General features: G+C 39.4%; 1 protein-coding gene across 1 annotated transcript in view; it reads left to right on the forward strand.

Moving 5' to 3' along the window:
• Positions 1 to 17,710, forward strand: part of VTN (vitronectin) — a 100,170-nt gene that overhangs the window by 15,507 nt on the left and 66,953 nt on the right. The gene's annotated exons all lie outside the window — the stretch shown is intronic.

Consider the following 17,710-nt stretch of genomic DNA (forward strand, 5'->3'; position numbering starts at 1 on the left):
ACTGCCATTTTAAGAGTAATCCTGCAGATAATTTCAGTGATTAATGTGTGTGCTATGATTCCATTACTATGACAGTACAACCATGAATATCTCTAACTTTGAAAATGAGCAAGTAACATACCTCTCAATCATCCAGATTTTTGCCTCATATGTTTAGTCTGTTACTCATAAAATTGTTGGTTTGCTGGCAAATCACTATGGATTGAAGTTTCCAAATAATGACATGCATTTGAGTTTCAGATTTCATATCCTTCAGAAAATGTACATTAACATAAATCATGTTTTTCAAGCAATTTTTCTGCATTTATGAGAGCAATATTTAAAATCTGTTCTTATTTTTGGCCTTTGTACTCCCCAGTATTTTAGGTTTTGTTCAGATTTCTTGCTCTAAGAGATTGAGAGGTATGGCAAGTAACATAATTTGCTTGAGCTTCAACAATTCTAGAAGTAAAACTGCAAACTAGTGTATGTGGTTTATGACTAAAGCCACACTTTGCAGATGACCCTGTAGATGAAAGGAGGGCATGTTGAGGCTTGACCTTTGCTGTGGAGTGACCTCTGTGGCTGTATGCTTACCCCTAGTAGCTCAGTACGTGGGCATCCAGTTTTCACTGTAACATCCTGAATATTCAGTAGCATCACTACATGTCTTGCCGAACCTCGTTTTTCCACTCTGTGATGTATTGTGGGTCTATTTTAGAGAGTTTAGGAATAGAAACAGATGGACAACAATAGGGAGATGGTTGGGAAATATTCCACTGATATGTGAAGTTCACCGAGATCACATAAAGCTACAGTTGGCTGCATTATTGATGTATAGAGTGAAATAGCTTAGGAAGGCCTTTGTATAATAAATACAACCAAGCTGAATGCCTTACAGCTTTCTTCATCCTGACTTGTAAAATTGTTGCAATATACTCTGGTGTGATATTTATAAAACTTGGCAGTTAACACATCTTCAGATCATATGTTTTAAACCTGTGTTTATAAGAAAGGCAGGTTGCCATAAATAAAGCTTGTCAGGGGATCAGTGAGTAGGTACATGGGGCTGGAGGGCAACAAATCCTACTTTTAAGTATTTCTTCTCTCTAGTTGTAGGGAAGGCGGCAAATATCTCCTTGTTTTAGCAGGAAAATTTCTATCCATTCTTGAAAGAACAAGGAATGTCACAAACAATGCACTGTTAGAGAGGGTTTAGAAAATACTTTACCGCTCACATATTCTCTCTAATCCCTCTCCTCTAATACCTTTATATATCCTCTCTGTCTTTTTCCTTGTTTTTATTTCTCTTACTCATATTTCCCTTACTTGCAATCTTGCTTTAACTCATTATTTCTCTTGCCTCCAATTATCTACCCCACTTACTACCCCAACAAATACTTTTTCTCAGTCTTCCCTCTCTTTCTTTCCTCCTCCTTATCCACTTTTTGAATTTCTCCACTCTGACATTTGCTTTATGTGAGTAATAAACTCTTAAACTTAAACCATGTCAACATGTTTTAGTGCTACTTGAGATTGTATTTATCTTGTTTTAATGATGGTATATGTATACTAATAATTGTATTAACCTGTGTATTTATATTGTAATATGATGTCAGTCTTCACCTGTGTATATGTATTTTCTGAAGCTTTATCCAATTGAAGTTTCCCAGTAAACATATGTCAATATATATATATATATATATATATATATATATATATATATATATATATATATATATATATATATATATATATATATATATATATATACTATATATACTATGCCTCTCCTCATACGTATACCATTAGGTCTGCATTTCTCATCTGTACTTTCCTTTTAGAAATTGTGTTACCACAATGAGTAATGGTGTACCATACGTAATAAGTGTTTCATCCTAGCTCATTGTGCCATTGCAGTAAGTGTGAAAGTTTGGACTACCCAGTGGAACAGGGATAAAGTATCCATCTGTACTGGTGATGATCTTGGTTTGAAAAGATCATGGAAGACATTAGGTCTAGCTGGATGAGGACTAAACAGCTCTCCTTCTGCAAGCAACGACTAAGGTAGATGTGCAGTGAGGAAGATGATGACTAACTTATTGAACATGTGTTCATGAAGTAAATTTAGAGAGAATCCTATTGTGTAACTTTTACTGTACATTGTAACACTACAAAAATAAATATACCACTCAATACGCAAACAAATCTATTCTAAACTGCTCTTCCATTCTTACATAACTGTACTTTCCAGCCATTCTAAACTGCTCTTACATTGTTATAGCACTGGACTTTCCAAAGTTAGAATGACAGCTGTAAAAGGTGGTAATCTGGGACTCTAGCCTACTACTTATGTTAAGACTTTTGGTGTAGCAGCACAGCTAGAGGAACACCCAGATGAGGACAAACATCTCAATAAGTAATGTCATATAAAGAAAAAGTAAATGTTAAGCTGTACTCTGCCACTGTTTCTAAGTAAAACTATTTAACCATTTAATTCATAGACTGGTTCAATTCTGTCTCCAATACTAGTTACCCCTGCATGGGGACAGAGTTGGGGGGTCATATAAACTAGAGAAGGAGCAGGTCACTGAATCTAGGAAGACAGAGAAAGAGTGACTGAGAGAAGGCTGGATTGTGTATTAGCACAAAAATCCAGAGATCTGCCTCTCTGACCACACCATGCATATAAAAGGTATAAATGGCACTCACTACTCTGGTTTCTGCATCCAAAAAGAAAAGCATGGGATAGATGGATTAGGTCAGGAAAACTACTAAAACCATCTTTGGTAGGATATGTGGGCTTATCCTGAGGGTCACCATATCCTTGTGAAAGCCAGCAAATGGTTACATGCATATGCAAGGGCCTGAATCTCCAAGATTACAATGTACAGAGGTTATGATCCTCAAAAAAAGTGTTTTCTCCAATATGAGCTTTAACTCCACCAAACTTGCAGACCTGGTCAGTGGATAGGCAAGCCTACCAGCCATGAAGTTCAAGGTCCATGGAGAAGAGTGAGGTTTTTTGACAGTAGGTCAGCAGTCCTTTAAGAAACTATCTGACCCTCCAGTGATGGGCCACAGTCATGTCCTCTGCAAGGTAGTGGTGCACAGAAGTAGCAGACACATGCATGCTGACTGTGAAATAACTGGTGTCCAGGTATTCCAGTGCTGGAGGTATGTCAAAATTACATGCTAGCTAACCATCCAGGGCAGTACAGGGTACCATTCTGCTCAAACTGAGAAATGTTTCTACTTGGAGGCACAGGTCTGTCAAGTGGAAGGCTTCTTAGACTCTTCAATTACTTCTGAGGTGCCTACAAGGAAATCCAATGGAATCAGAGGGCCAAGAGCCAATCCTTGAGGTGGAGGCAGGTATTACTTCAGCTATGGGGGGCTTACTTGGTTATGGCCAGAAGAGTTTCTTGCAGTAATAAGAATTTTAGAGCACATAACTTTGCTCTTCTTAGCTATCAATAAGTGGTAAGAATGAGTTTTGGCCTTTCATCCTTAAACTTTCTGATGGAGTAAGTGGGAAGGGAAGAAATGTATACCATGAGACAGAGTATGTATCTATTGCAATGCCCACATTTCTGCTGAACCAAACAAAAGAGAAAGACAGCTACATTCTCCTATAACAGGTTGATTTTCAGAGATCTCCACTTCTGAAAGACTGACTAGGAACTGCTTTTGATACTGTAACCATACGAGTGGAACAGAGACATGACTCAGAGCATCTGCAAGTTCATTCACCTTCTCAGAGATGTGTAATTCTGTGAATAATGCCAATCTGTGGCTCACTGACCTATGAGCAATCATCTGTCTGCAGGGAGAATGTGATTCGAATCTGATTTGCTTGTTTAGATGCTACTTGTTAGAATAGTTATCTGATCTAATGAGGAGAGGCCCAAGATCCAGCTGCATCTCCAAGACCTTTATGACCAGAGGTATTGCTCTGGGTGCCAACTGGTTGAAACAGAACTGCCTCTCTGGAACGGGGACTGTTTCTCCCTCCCTGCATCATATGGGAGTGTAAGGAAGCACCCCAGCTTGCAAGAGAAGCATCTGTTGTTAGAATATTTGAGATGTTCAGCTGCAAGAATGATGGCTTCACTGAAAGTTTGATGGGAAATAGCCATAGTTCCAGAGTCCAGCAGCAAGAGTCTGACAACAAAAGAACGTCCAATGGTGTAGAGCCACTCTGAAAACAGTGATACTTCACAGATTGTTGCAACACCAGCCTCATATGCAAACAACACTATGAAGATAATGGCTGACATAAAAAAAGGAAGCACTTCAAAATTTGAGCCTGGACCCTGAACTGCATCCACATGCAGGATGCCAAAACTGTGACTTGCTGGATCTTCTCCAAGAGTAGGAATGACCAGTGTTGCAAATTGTCAGCTTTGCTCCAGTGAAAGACTTCCTCTGATCAGGGAGAAGAGAAGACTTCTTCCAATTTGTGGTTACAATCTGGGAGTACACAAAGAAGGGCTGCCCTGAAAGAATCTCTGAGAGAGGCTAACAAGAGCAACCATCCAGGAACACTAGGAACATTTTTTCTGCAATGTTTGGCCACCTTGGTAAAGGCTGGCTATTGAGGAAAGTCTAACTTTGTACTGCCCACAAAGAAGTTAGAAAAGTCCTCTGTGTGAACTGTAAATGCTTATATGCCAAAAGGCATCTATCATGTCCATCAAAACCATCCAAGCATCTTTTTGGAGAAGAGAAATTATCCCCTGCAAGGTCAGCATCCAAATCACAATGCACCAGATTTGCTGGTTGAAATCTGTGATGTCTAGTATGGGACAGAAGACAACCAATCATTTTGGGACCAAGAATGGGTAGGACTAAAATCTCCACTACTGCACTAATCACTGATACAAATATAGCTGTTACAGCCCCATTAGGCAGTAAAGACCAGGCCTGTCTCAAAAGTTAAACTGAAACAGATTGATCCACCAGTTGAATTCCTGCTGGCAAGGACCAGTGAGTTGTAGGATGTGGCCAGGAATGACCATTTCTAAAATCTACTCGGCCCTTGTCATTAATATCTAAGTCAGGATGATCTCTAGAATTTCCACACAATGGGAAGTTCCAGAATCCCAGAAAGGAGTCAGAACTGGAGTGAGGTAGACAATGGAGTCATCTCCTTTGGTAAATTCACCATCACTGGAGGAATAAGAGAATGTGACACTTAGGGGTCTTTCTCTGGTGCTTAGAAAATCTTTTATCTCTTTAGGAGATAACCAGGTTTAATAGAGGAGTGAAAGTTTGGATGAGTGGAATAATAAAGACACCAACAGAGGTAAAAGTTTGAATCCTCCTCAAAAGGTCATTGCCAATGTCCTGACAGGTTGAGCAAAGAGCATTTTCTCAAGAAGTGGGCATCCAGGATCTTATTTCTGAGCTACTTCTCAAAGAGGACAGCCTCAGTCATCCTACACAGACACACACCAGGGCCTGTGGCCTAGCTAAAGTGTCAGTATGATCAAAGTTATAGTGGGACACATGGTATCCCATTGTCAAAGCCATACACAGAATCTTATGAAGGTCTTCCTTGAGGCATGACTCTAGCAAGACATCAAGCATCTAAACAATTTCCCTAACCAAGTGGGACTGTAACAGGGACAGATGAGTAGAAAAATTGTATGTGCTACGCCCCAGTCAAGAGAAGAATGAATTTGTTTGCCAACTGTCCACAACCTTTGAGTCCTTGACCAATGTCAAGAGAGAAAAATGCTATGGTGTTTAGAACCTATGCTGGTCTGAGGAGATTACATAGGAAACAGCTCTGTGGTCTGAAGAGATTACATAGGAAACAACTCTGTAGTCTGAAGAGATTACATAGGAAACAATTCTGTGTGTTACTGTTTTCTTTCTAATGGTTTATATCCAGCAGAAGTTTACTGTGGACATTTAATTAAAAGTCAGAAGACATAGACAGACATATCTAATTAAAAATCCTATAACTGGATTCATAAATGTCTTCTACCCTACATATCAGGAGCAGCAAAGGGTACATCTTAACCGGGTGCATCTCAACCACAGTACTGACATATGTGAGATCCCTGAATTCAATCATGTATCCACCAGTATATGCTCTACATGCTCAGTATGCCCCAGAAAGACATGGACAGCATCTGGCATGTCTGTGGTACACTGTGCATTGCAGACACAGAGAAGCCTAGCACAGATGCCTATAGCAAGGGTTCAAAGGAGGGTGGATTGTTTATCCAAAAATATATGCGTACAGATGGCACTGGATGGAATGTGTCAGTGTGGAATTTCGATGCACATTCAGTAATGCTGAATGGCATACATATGTATGATAGCCTAGTCACTTTTATATGTGACTGTAACCATGCTGGGATAAGGACTGTCACTGCTTCTGACTACAGACAGTATGTCTCACCTAAACACACACATACAAACACATACGCAAAAAAAACATAAGGATAGACACACAAACACAGACAACCATGGAGAGGAAGTGTAGAAATAAATATGCAAAGGAACACTTAAACTATTTAATGTTAGCACTTTCGTCCAGATATTTGAAGAAGTTCGTTTTCTTATAACTGGACGAAAGCACTAACATTAAATAGTTTGTGTTCCTTTGCATATTTATTTCTTCGCTTCCTCTCCATGGTTGTATTTATTAGTTTTAGCGGCATTTTTTTTGTTTTTAACACAAACACAGACACACAGGCATATGGGCATTGCAGCTCACACACACACACACACACACACACACACACACACACACACACACACACACACACACACACACACACACACACACACGTACAACACACACACAGACACACACACACACACACACACACACACAGACCCACAGACACACACACACACACACACACACACACACACACACACACACAAACATACACACATGGACATACATACACACGTGCATGTTCGCACAGACACACATTTACACACACACATAAATATGCAGTCGTATGCACACAGGCTCAAAGACAGATAGACAGACAGACACACACACACACACACACACACACACACACACACACACACACACACACAAGCACATGCAATCAGATTTGTGTGTGTTGATATGTTTTGGAAAGTTTGCGACATGCACTACTGGAGTCAAGGGTATTTATTCTACACACTGCAGACTGGGATGGGAGAACTAGTGTGCAGTTCAAAAACATTCTACCTTATGTTAGCCTTTTTTCCTGTTCTTGCCATTGGTCCTTATTTAGATCTCATTATTGCTTGGTATTAGCTGGGAAAAATCACCATGTATTATGCCAGTGTCTATGCTTATTTAGGTGTGCCCATGTCTCTGCATAATTCTCTGAACTTTCCTGTACAGTTATGTAATTCCATGAATGTACAGATTTGTGCTTCTGTGGATCTGTATGTCAGTGAAAGGGTGACTTAGGGCAGACATTATGCTGCTGCGTCTATACCCACATAGGAGTCTGTGCTGCCATTGCAGAGCAGTGCACTCTGTCTTGGCTGTGGTGTTGGGTAACTTGTTGTACAACCATTTCTTGTAGTGGCTCTGGTATACAGCTGTCTTTGGACTGTGCTGGTACAGTATTCCTGCAGTGTTACTCATTTTCAGATGCACTCTGCACTACCTGCTAGCATGGGGCACAGTAACATAGCTACATCTGCAGCCCAGCTGTTCTATCAGTTAATTGTATAAGATTACATAGCCCTGCACATATCATGTCTGTGAACTTTAGAATTTAAAAGCACTTCCTGTACTCCATCAAAACCTGTCTTAATGAAAAGCAGAGAAAACCTAATTGACAAACATTCTTTTTGCCAGACAGATTAATTTTATTTTATTTATTTTTATTATTTTTATTTTTTGCGAGGGTACTAAAGGAATGATGTTGTCCATCTCTGTCCATTTTGATTAAGCTTTAATAAGCCCTGCATTCACTCCAAGACATGTGTAAGAACAAAGCTAAATATCGACAATAATTTATATCACTCCATGCATCCACGTTACTGTTCATGAACAACCTTTAATAAAACATTGGCTAGAGAAATGAGATAGAAACATGGAAAAATGTCCGGGCTTCCATATGCAGATGTGTGACATAAACTGTAAAGAAAATATTTCTTTAAAAGAGCTTTTTCTTAGATAAATGCATGATCATTATGCTGTGGCTGTAGCAGCAGTACTTTTAACTAATTTAGTTTCAAATCCATCTGCTTAATTGTATGTTTTGTAGTCATCTAACTGTGTGATTAAAAGATCTTCCATTTTATTACATTGTGTTCCTTTGTTAACCTGTTACATAGCACCTCCATTTTGCTAAACAAAGTGTTCTCCCTGTGATTTTCTGCTCTTCATAGGTTCATAAGTTCATAGGCAAATACTTAGGCTATCAGCCTGCAGATTATTATAAGCCTAGCCAATAACCAGAGGTCAGAATCAAACCCTGCATCTTATATCTCGGACATAAAGACCTTAATCATTATGCCAGCTGCTCCCACTCGCAAAACTGGTATCTGTGGCATAGGTCAGCACTAGACTAGCTGACCTTGTAGGCAATTTTTAAGCATAGCCAATTTCCCTTTCAAAGATGAGACTCAAACCTTGTACCTTGTGTCTGTGAGGCAAACACCTTAACCATTACAACTGTTCACAGAGATCCCTCGCCCTGCACTTGGATTATTTACATCTTTGGCTATGATTTAGAGAGCTACTGTGTTTAAATGAATGAGCAATCCTTTTGCTCCCATTTTTAAATTTACATTGAGCTTGTTGTTCCGTTGAGCATTCACTCCACTGGTCCTCTTTATTTATTACAGTTTTAGTTTGTTTTCTGGTCAGAGTGTAAACTTGCTGAGGGCAGTAGTAGTTATTCTTTGGCAGGAAATAATTTGCTGATGTTTCTGAGGGGTGGGCATAATTGGCTTGAGTTTTACTTGCGTTTTTATTGGTTCTTTCACTTCATCTCATCGGTTTAACTGTGGGGGTTAATAATGTGGCAAGACTGTTGCACTGGGGATTGTGCCAACATTATGGTATTGAAGTGGCTGAAAAACACTGGAAACATGAGCCACAAAGCACCGTAGAAAATGATGAAGTTTATATCACATGGGATCACCCATTACCAACAGTTCAAAAGATAGATACTAGAAAACCAGATATAGTGGTTCATGAAAAGGAGACAAAAGTAGCATCAATCATTGAAATTGCCACACCCAGTGACTACAGTGTGTTGTGCATAGAGAGACACAAAGTCATAAAATATCAGGATCTGCAGGCAGAAACGAGAACAATGTGGAAGAAAGATACCCAGATAGTTCCAATAGTAGTAGGAGCAACAGGTCTTATAAAAAAATAATCTACAATCATATTGAGATATGTTATCAATCCATGTAACCCAGTACAATTTGCAGGAGTCATTACTGGGCACATTGCAGTTGCTGCAAAGAGTACTTTTGGCTGTCATCAAAGATTGAAACAATACTAATTTCATGAACTTTAATCATACTTTGACTTAGGAAAGGGGTCCATTCCTGTCATGGTATTAGAAACCCAAAAGATTTGGTGAAATTAAAGGTGGGGATTGGTGCTCCTTGCAGCACCATGCAGTGCTATATTCACAAGAGCAGGCACTTTAAGTTTCAAATTTTTTCTTAGGAACTTTAGTTAATTCTACCTTCTAGCTAAAGCTGTATAAATTGCAGAGTAAATAAAGCAGTAATAATACATTGTTTCACTTCTAAGCTGATTTCATAGCCAGTCTAGACCATATTATTTACTGCATACCTTGTTTTAGGGCTGGAACCTAATTGTTACCTATATTTATTATTTTACCTCAAATTAAATCAATTCCTTAAGCAGGAGCCGAATTCTATTATCTTCTCTTCTTTGCCTTTTGCATCCATCAAGCTGACTTTATAGCCAAGCTACGCTAGAATATTACCTGCATGCTATTAGCTTAGTGTTCAGACCTATACTAAAATAATGAGTGCATACTGTTAACTTAATGTTCAGACCTAAATGAATTTATGTCTACTGTTAATCGTTGAACTAATATTTTAATCCAGGAACAGAAATGCTATTACATTCTCTCATTCTTTCTTGAAAAATCTTGCACCCTTTGTCTGAAATGGAAGGCCTGCCGCTGGTCTACCGTCTGTTACCAGCTTCATAGCACTTGGTGTACTCAGGCAATATAAGAATTGCCTGTTTCTCACAGATAATAGTTTACTTAACTCATCACTGTCGATTGTGAGAGATTCAGTTCTAGAAAAATGTGAGGCTAAACTCTTACAAACATACTGTGAGCGTCATTCACCTACACCACACACTCTGCATATAGCCATATTAAATTATCATTGGCTGAGACACTTAAAAAATCCTTGCCCAAGCCACAACAGACTATTAGATGCAATGCCCAGTGTAAACTAAGTATTGCAACACCAGTTAAGACACCACAGCTGGAATTCATGAGGAAGCATCGCATCCTAGACACATTAGACCAAAACAATCTGCAAACACAAATATAAATGTACTAGTGGTTGGTGATTCTGTAGTTAGGCCCACAGATTCAGCACTCACAAGGCTGGCTAAAAGCAGGATAACAGTGAGTTGTTTCTCATGGAAGAAGATGGTTGACATTACAAGAGCACTGAGGACCCTTAAACCAAGTAAATATAAATATGAAATGGTGGTGCCCCTGTTGGGTTACATGATATGGCGCACAAAACCCTGAGGGATATGGAGAGTGACATGACATTCCATTGCCAAAAATGATGCTGAAGTATAAAGAACAGCTGAATGGCTTTAACAATTGGCTAAACACCTAGTGTCATCCTAGAGGGCTACAGTAGATGTCAGCATGTGATAAGATGTTTGACAACCATACCTGTTTCTCCAAGGATGGTTTGTATCTCTCATTCCAAAGCGTCTGCATACTGATAAAAGGTTTTGCTGCCATCATTGTGTTTTTTAAGTCAGGGTCTAGCTGGTGGACCTCCCAACCTAATTTCCAAAACAAATAAAGCACTGGGCTATATCATGGTGTCACTACTTAATGCTATAAGTCTAAACAACAAACTGCTGGTCCTTGAGTCCCTCCTGCATTTGGAGCACATCCATGTTTGTGTTGTTACATTAACTTACTTTAAGTGCCCCAGACAGCACTCCCTCAGTAGATGGGTTTTTGTGCTTACCACTTGTTTAGACCAGATAACAACTGTAGCAGTGTATCCATATTTGTTAGAGACCGTATTACCTCCGGACATATACCTAGACATCCACAAGTAGAGATTATAGAGATTCAAATCATGCAAAATAAGATCAGTTATCAGATCATAGTGTGCTATACGACACCCTCTATGTCTCCAGAAAATCACACAACATTCCTATGTATACTCGATGAACTCCACATAAGTAGGAATGCTGATGTCTTAGGTAATTTTATTTAAACAGTGATAACTGGGGGACCTATATCACCAATGTAGGAAATGCATGAGAATTCTTACATTTTATAAATAAGAACCCTCCTAAAACAGATCGTCAATGAGCCCAGAAGAGAAGAGAAGAGAAGAGAAGAGAAGAGAATGTACTTGGACTGGTCATAAAAAACTTCTGTATGTACCATCCCTAAGGTATCCCCCTCACTGGTCAGGTAATGATACAAACTTGCAACCTTCTCCATCAAACTTTCTAAATCATCAGAAGCAAATATCACATTCTTCAAGGACTTTAAACATACAAATCTCCTGCAATTTTACAAGGAAGTCACTAAATCCAAGTATAATGGCATTACTCATAATGCTGATACTACAAAGAGTTAGGCAGGCAAGGTCTACTCACACCTCAATAAAAGTATTATATTGGAAATCTCTACTAGATGCAAGTATTTAAAGAGGTTTAAAAGCAAACAGTGAGGTGGTTCTCAAGAATTAATAGACTATATTATAAAACAAAGAAACTCCTAAACCTATTTGGCTAAACAAAAGACCCTCAAATTAAGAACATTAAACAGCTAGATTGCGTCTTTCAGCTTTTCCCAGTTAGGGGTCACCACAGCGGAACTCCGGTCAGCTAATGATTGGCAGTAGATTTTTACATGCCGAGTTGCCAGCCCTGACGCACAACCTTCAACGAAGGTACGCCCATTCATGCAGTCTCCACACAGAAGACGCTCTAGCTGAGAATCGAACACGACAACGTCGTACTGTGAGGCGACAATGCTAGATAAGAAATGAAAAAGGGACATCAGCAAAATAAATGCATCCCATGAATGCATACTAGATACAGAAGCCAAAGAAAATTACAAATCCTTCTATTTATGTTAGAAAACTAAGAAATAACACCCTGTATTACTCAGAACTGCTTTAGAACCCAGTTCCCCACGAATGTGCAGTGCACTGCTGGAGAAGGTCAGCCCCCTTCCATCTGCACTCTGACCTAGTGACAAGCAGTGCTCCTCGCCAACCTTACGGTCGGCTATCCCTGGCCAACAGGAGATCCATGGAGCTGCAGTATTGTTATGCTTAGGTGGGATTCTCACTTAGAGGCATTCAGTTATAATCCCACTGATGGTAGCTTCTCACCATTGGCTCCTCAGCCAAGCAAATACACAAAACCTGTGGTTCCTCTCATACTGAGCAGGATTAGCACCACAACAACACTTTAACAGATAAAACTGCATCTGCCAAGCACCAGCTATCTTGAGGGAAACTTCGGAGGGAACCAGCTACTAGATAGTTCAATTTGTCTTTCTCCCCTATACCCAGGTCAGATGACCGATTTGCATATCAGAACCACTACAGACCTGCACCAGAGTTTCCACTGGCTTTGCCCTGCCCAGGTATAGTTCACCATCTTTCAGGTCCCACCAGGTATACTCACGCTCTACTTCCCCAATAGGACAGGTGAGACGGGGCAGTGGTATGCCCCCATGTGGGGTGGGGGAATCCCACCTCAGCCGGTGCACACCAGCCCTCACATTCATTGTACCATGGGGACTCCTGCCCACCCTTGGACTCGCACACCTGTTACAATGGTAGTGCCAGAAGCAGAGGTAACTCAACCAGATATCTGTGCCAGTATCATGAACTAGGATCCCACCCCCCTCTGCTCTTTGAGTGAAAAGGAAAAAAAACAAACAAACCAACAAACAAATCTGCAAAACTGCAGGTTGCCAGTTAGCTAGCATCCTGGTAATCAATCCACATGCCCAACTACCCCTTCCCCCCAGCTCTTCAAATAATGAAGAGCAAAAAAAAAACTCCACAAACTCCACTTCTTCTGCCAACATACCATTCAGGTGGCCAGATGCATGACACACACACATCCTACCCCCAGCCAATCAGATTCCATTTCTGTGCCCTGTTACTGACCCTCTTTCCTCTCATTTTCATTTAAGTAAAAACAAAAAAAATCTTTTTTTCTTTTTAAACTGTAGCAACCTGCTTACTACAAATGTAGCAAGTAAGTTTATATCCTGCATGGAGCACTATGGCACTCGTGTTATCTTTTAAACAGTAGCAAACTATATAACCTGCACAGAGAGCTGCAACTCTCATGTTTCAGAAAACTTCGGCCCAGTGGACTTTCCAGTCCACAACAAAAGTCAAAAGTCAAAAAAATAAAGAAAGAAATGTGTTGTCTTTTGGATTGTAGCAAACTGCTTGCTGCAAATTTAGCAATCATTTGCTAAAGTTTATACCTTGCACAGAGAGTTGCAGTGATCAGGTTTCAGTAATTTTTTTTTTTTTTTACTTTTGAACTCTAGCAAACTGCTTGATACATTGTAGCAAGCAGTTTGCTATGGTTTAGACCACACAGAAAGGGCTACAATGCTCAGGTTTGTCCACAAATGCAACATCAGGTTTTAAAAGCCAGTTTCCATTAAAGAGTGATTGAGATTGGCTGATTGCACCTTCCCAACACTTTGTACCCAGGGCAGTTTACCCCCTTCACCCCATGCTAGCTACACTACTGATGCTTACTTCTATCCAATGAATATTGCCAACATACTGGCAAATACATTTAACTTTAGCTCAAAGACATCTATTCCAAACCCACTTTTCCCCGATGGAATCAAGTCACCATCCACTGAAAAAGAATGCATACTAAATATACTCTCCAAAATAAAGAATACCTCATCCATGGGGCCTAAAAACATGCCCAATTGCCAAATTAATAAAAATAACCAACACTGATGGACTCTCTCCTCAGCCTCTTCAACCTGAGCTTTGCAACTGGCTTTGTCCCATGGGAGTGGTGCACAGCTGTTGTGATACCACTTAAAAAGGGTGGCCACATCACTGATCATCTGAATTACAAACCTATCAGTCTAACAAATCTTACATGTAAAGCCATGGTATGTAACATAGCTTAACTAATTAACTATGATATCAACTTTTTTCTCATAGTCAATTTATTTATATAAGGGCAGATCCTTTCATTTCAGAGGATTACTCAAGCTGTAGTCTGTGGGCAATCTGTCCACATGGTGTACCTTAACTTTGCCAAGACATTCAGTATTGTACCACATGCAAATGTAATAAAAAGCTGAAGGAGCTCCAGATTGAGTCATATGTGTTTATGTGGGTAACCAACTGACTTATAGACAGGACACACATAGTAAGTGTAGGGGATACATCCATGCTTGGACCTTTGATATTCAGATTTGCTTCTCAGATCTCTGGTTAACAAAAGTTCATCAATGATTGAAAACTGGGAGTTTTCAAGTTCCCATCGGACATACAAGCACTCCAACAGGAGATTACATTTGCAATAGCTGATGTACTAAAAATGAACTCAAACTCAACATAAAATATTGCAATTTTTTAGCATTTGGTAAGAAGCCTCAATCTCTACCTTATATGATAGATAACAGAACACTTCAAAACAAAAAGTCCAGGAGAGTCTTAGGTACTTGGGTGGACATCTCCCTCCAAATGAAAATAAGTCCCCACCTCCTTGTACTCCCCACTAATTAAACCAATCATTGAGTATAATGCCCTCTTTGGGATGTACTTTACATCCGTAAGCATATCAAGCATTTGGAAAGACCCCAAAAGTCTTTAACAGAAAAAAAAAACATGGGCTTAAAAGATCTGAACTACCTAGAAAGATTGGAGGCCTTATCCCTACACTCACTTTCATATAGACTCCTTAGGGGTGATCTATGCCTTTCTTATAGGGCTATGAGGAATCCGGTAGTCCAAGAACTCATATACATCTGTAAATCAAAATGTCCCTCTGACAATAGTGCTAGAGATCTAAATCTGCTCCAACAACTGAACAAGACAAAGAGGAGGGATAGGTTTGTCACCCAGCACCTATCTCTTCTCTGAAACAAACTCACTCTTCACCTTAAGCAGGGCGATACAATGTCTGCCTTAAAAAAAGAGCTGGACAACTGGATTGGTATTCATACACCCCCATATGACTGGCCTGACACTCCTTGAAAAGAGAGGCAAGGCCCAAAAGGGTGGGTACTGACAAGGCAGAAAGGGTCTCAGTATTCATTTGCCCATTTCACAAGGCAGGACCATCAACCAATCCCAGAAAATAGATACCCATTAGTCTGACTAATCTAATATACAAAAACATAAAATGAATTATCATGGAAATGATCAACAAAGATATAGGCAACCTTCAGACACTGGACTCAACCCAGTCTGGCTTTGTGAAGGGAAGGTCACATCTACTAAACCTGGAGGACTTCTTTGAGAAGGTCAGCAAGGCAATGGATGAGGGGAATATGGTGCATACCATCTACCTGGACTGGGCTAAGGTGTTCAATACAATAACCAGTATAGATGGCAAACTCACCAAACTGGGCATAGACCCCTATATAACTCACTGAATTGTCAAATGGCTCATAGGCAGTACCCAGGAAGTCAGGATTGGTAAGACCACATCCACTAAAAGACCGGTCACCCATAGGGTGCCTCAGGGTTCCATTCTGGAACAGCTTCTATTTGGCATCTATTTCTCAAAGATGGCTGCAAACTGGGGCTATCATAGGTCCCCTCCATGACATAAACATCTTACAAGAGGGTCTAACACAGACACATGACTGGTGCAAAAGTCACAGATTAAAACTCAATACCAAGAAATGTATTATAGTGCCTTTTGGGAAAATGGCCACCCAGGCTTATTACTCCATTGATAAGACGTCCCTAAGCATTGACCTGGTAGTCAGGGATCTGGGAACATATGTAGAGAGTAATCTTGCCTTTGACTAACATATGATATATATATATATATATATATATATATATATATATATATATATATAGGAGTGTTACAGAATCTTGAAAGCCCAAAATCCTGAGACCAAAATCCTGAAAGTTCAAAATACTGAAAACTCAAAATCCTGAAAACACACAGGATACCAACACTTACTATATTCCATGTGTGTGTGTGTGTGTGTGTGTGTGTGTGTGTGTGTGTGTGTGTGTGTGTGTGTGTGTGTGTGTGTGTGTGTATCGCTCTATCTATCCTTCTGTCTAGCTTGTCCATCTAACCCATACCTCTCAACCTCTTAGAACAAGAAATCTGAACAAAGCAATAACAAAAAGTGGGACAAAGGCCCAAAAATAAGGACAAGTTTTAAATATTGCTCTTACAAACTTAGAAAGTCTGTAGACTAACAGGTTTTGCATAAGCATCAGTTTTCTGAAGGGTATGAAGTCTGAAACTCAAATGTCTGTCATTATTTTCTAATTTCAATCTTAAATGATTTCCCACTAACTTGTTAGAAAACCAAAATTTTATGAAGAAAGGACCAAAAATATGAGGCAAAAATCTGGACATTCTGTGAAAATCTGTACAGTTGAGAGGTATGTCACATGCTCATGCAAATACACACACAAACCACAAATATATATATATATATATATATATATATATATATATATATATATATACACACACATATATAGAGTCTCATTTGTTTCTAGACAGCTGACCAGCATATTTTTGGGAAATGTGGTACTGAAGAACCCTGAGAAAATTCATGAAGACACAGGAAAATATGCATATTTCACATAGACAGTGAAAGCAAACCAGGTTTGTACCCCACAGCTTGGTGTTGTGAGACAGAATCTTAATCTTTTAAGCTGTCATGTTGCCTAAGACAGAATTGGTGCTGCTTCTTGCTCTGTGTAAGATAAGTTTGACCAGGTGTGTTGAAAAGTATATGCCCTTGGTGCATTCACATATCATACCTCTCTGACGTGAACATTAGAAAAATGTAAGGCCTTCTTGAAACCAAGAGAAGGTGCATGCTAACAATATTGCTTTTATAGTTTGACAATCCTGCACGTAAAACATGAACTGTAAGATATCTGTGGTATAAGTTTTTTTTTACCTAAATCTCCATGGGACATGCGGCTTGCCAAAGTAGTATGGACTTCTGTTTTTAGGTTATAGATAAATTAATCCTAGGGCAAAGCCTACAAAACATATTGTGGATAACATGGTCTATTGGGGTAGAAAATAAATGCCCTTAAATACTGACATATACTGAAGTAAGGCAAAGTATTTCCACTGGCTGTTACAGAATAAAAATATTTTTTCTTCAAATTGTGAGTGCAGTTTAATTATTAACAAGCAAATCAAAGTATTTGATTCAGCTTCAACCTAGATAACCCAAAAATGGTCTGGAATTGAGCAAGCCTTTTATATTCCTTCTTATTTAGTTAGTTCATTGAATAAATTTAATAGATTCTA

This window comes from Protopterus annectens, chromosome 13.part0, assembly GCF_019279795.1.
Source record: "Protopterus annectens isolate FY-2018-M chromosome 13.part0, PAN1.0, whole genome shotgun sequence".
Lineage (NCBI taxonomy): Eukaryota > Metazoa > Chordata > Ceratodontiformes > Protopteridae > Protopterus > Protopterus annectens.